Source organism: Panthera uncia, chromosome F2 (assembly GCF_023721935.1).
Source record: "Panthera uncia isolate 11264 chromosome F2, Puncia_PCG_1.0, whole genome shotgun sequence".
Classification (NCBI taxonomy): domain Eukaryota; kingdom Metazoa; phylum Chordata; class Mammalia; order Carnivora; family Felidae; genus Panthera; species Panthera uncia.
The window spans coordinates 65,420,404-65,423,502 of NC_064812.1; the positions used below are offsets into that span (position 1 = coordinate 65,420,404).

At 40.5% G+C, this 3,099-nt stretch overlaps 1 non-coding gene across 1 annotated transcript; it reads left to right on the top strand.

Moving 5' to 3' along the window:
- The first annotated feature begins 2,393 nt into the window (after positions 1-2,393).
- LOC125925027 (U6 spliceosomal RNA) lies at positions 2,394-2,499 on the top strand. Its single transcript, XR_007458677.1, has one exon. It is a non-coding gene; the product is annotated as a U6 spliceosomal RNA (small nuclear RNA).
- The last annotated feature ends 600 nt before the right edge of the window (positions 2,500-3,099 follow it).

The following is a 3,099-nucleotide window of genomic DNA, read 5'->3' on the forward strand; positions in this document are numbered from 1 at the left end:
GGGCAAGTGTGGCATATAGAGAATTGTCTCCCTCCCTCACTCCACGTGGTTTTAGAAAACATGCCAACTCACAGACTTTTCCATTTTTATTTTCTTTATATAACTAATTGCAAGAGTTCAATTTACCATGCCACAGGATTATTCTCCAAGCAATCTAAGTGCTGTTGGCTAACAACTTACTTAACCCATTATGGGTCCTTGATGATGGCAGATGACAGTTACAGAATATAAATTTTACCTAAGTACTATCTGGTTTCATATATTTTATTTATTTATTTTTATTTATTATTTTAAAAATTTATCTTATTTTTTAAACTAAATTCTACCGCAGCATGGGGCTCAAACTCACAACCCCAAGATCAAGAGTCCCATGCTCTACCTACTGAGCCAGCCAGGTACCCCTGGTTTCTTATATTTTTATTTGTGTCTAGACACCTGAGAGTATCATACAAATTAGTTGTGAATTAACTATCCCAGAGACTTACAGGAGTAGCCCTGTCATCTCCTGAGAGGTGAGCACAGCAGTTGTCAAAGGAGGCAGGCCACACTCACTGAGTCCTTCCTGCCTCTTCTTGGCTTTATCAGAAACACATTATATACATTATTGCCTTTAATCCACATAACCATGCCATCATCATCCCCTTTTTACAGATAAAGGAATAAATTCAAAGAGGTGAAATAACCCTACCCAGGTCACATGGCAGGAAAGTGGCAGAGCTGAGTCCACTTGATTTGAAGCCCTGGTGTTTCTAGAGCCTTCAATGTCAATAGGTGGTTCTGGGTGAAAGGCAGCAAGGACCAGGTGTAGAAGTTTACAAACTCAAATGCCTAAAGCACCTGGGAAGCACCTCTAATGGTGAGTGTCAGAAGAGGTGAAAGTGAGGTGATAAATGGCAACTGACCATCAGTCTTCATGAGTGGCAAGAGGTGCATGCCCTCTCTAAATGGAATGGCTGATGGCTGCTACCAGCTGATTGTTGCTATGTGAGCACAAAGCCCCAATTGGCCAGATCCACTAATCTTCCAATAAAAACTAGCAATACACATTTTTAATGTGAAATGGCATAATTCCAAAATGCTAGGAACGAATTGAGATTTTCTTAAAATGTTGTGCAGGCCAAATGAGCCACATCTATCAAGCAAATTTTCCCCATCGGCTACCATTTGAGACCAGTATTATTAATCCCTAGGACACAGGGAGTGGTCCCTAGTCTTGCTAAAAGAGAAGCTATGGAAAGGATTGACTTAGATTCTGATTGAGCTCACTGAGTGAAGAAATACCCTAATCTAAAGAACAAGGGAGGCTTATTCCAAGGCATTGAGGCACATTAAAGAAGGGAATATGACTCAACTTTTTCACAGAATCTTCTTAAGGAGACCAATAATTGGGGCGCCTGGGTGGCTCAGTTGGTTGAGCGTCGGGCTCTTGATTTCGGCTCGGGTCATGATCCCAGGGTCCTGAGTATGGAACCTGCTTAAGATTTTCCCTCTCCTTCTGTTCCTCTTCCACTTGCACTCACTCTCTCTCTCAAATAAAAATAAATAAAAGTCATCTTTTCTTAAAAAAAAAAAAAAAAAGGAGACCAATAATTAAAGCAACTCTAAACACATCAACCCATCTGGGTTTGCTGATACATAAGCACTTTTCGGTGAATCATCATTGATAGATATGCTTATCTGCCATATATCTGTACCTGATCATTAGAAGCCAGATTATTTTAATTTTTAAATAGAAAACAGCTTAATAACATGAATCTAATTACATATATATAGGCAAAAAGCCTGACATATAATATCTGTCGAGTAAGAAGAAATGGCATGACTTTGAAAATATTTATTCAAAATAGTACAATATCAAAAATAAAAACTACACTTAAAATTTGCTGATACATATATTAAGCAGAAAGCTCTGGTTTCAGAAACACAGAAATAGTTGCAGGACACACTGAGGGATGAACTGATGTAGGAGAAATGCAAGTTGTACAATAGATATCATCTTCGCAGAGCTCTGCAGCCATGGTATAGGTATGGAGGAGACAGCCGCATTAAACCTGGGTTAGGAAGGTTGAAGAGAAGGACAATGGAGGAGGGGAAGAGAGCCCAAGTGGGGGCCAAGCCATTTACACTTATTAAGGAAAGGAGGAGGCAACAGACAGAAGGATGAGACCAAGAGCAAGGGGGACTTGAACAGGTATAGAGTGAGATTAACAAAAACTTACTACACGTTTACACTATTAATAATAGTTTACATTTGAGGTGCCTGGATGACTCAGTCAGTTAAGCATCCAACTTCAGCTCAGGTCATGATCTCGTGGTCCATGGGTTCTAGCTCGAAGTTAGGCTCTATGCTGACAGCTCGGAGCCTGGAGCCTGCTTCGGATTCTACGACTCCTGTGCTCGCTTCGGTAGCACGTGTACTAAAACTGAAACAATACAGAGAAGATTAGCCCGCCCCTGTGCAAGGGTGACATGCAAATTCGGATCCTGTGACTCCCTCTCTCTCTCTTCCCCTCCCCAGCTCCTGGCCTCTCTCTCTCTCTCTCTCTCAAAAATAAATAAACATTAAAAAATTTTAAAAAATAGTTTAAATTTTAAAGTACACTATAATTTTTTGGGGTGCCTGGGTGGCTCAGTCGGTTAAGCATCCGACTTCAGCTCAGGTCATGATCTCATGGTTCGTGGGTTCGAGCCCCGCATTGGGCTCTGTGCTGAAAGCTCAGAGCCTGGACCCTGCTTCGGGTTCTGTGTCTCCCTTTCTCTCTGCTCCTTCCCTGCTGGTGTGCCCTCTCTCTCTCTCTCTCAAAAATAAATTAAAAAAAAATTTTTTTTAATTTCAGTACACTGTAATTTTAAAGCATTTTTTAAAAGACTATTTTTTAAAGCAGTTTTAGGTTCATAACAACATTGGGCGGAAAGTGTAGAGGTCTTATATAACCCGTCTCCACACATGCACAACCTGCCCCATCAGAGTGGTACATTCATTATCATGGATGAACCTACATTGACATGTCATTATCATCAAAGTCTATGGTTTACATTAGGGTTCACTCTTGTTGCATATTCTGTGGACTTGGACAAATGTATAATAACATGCTTTCA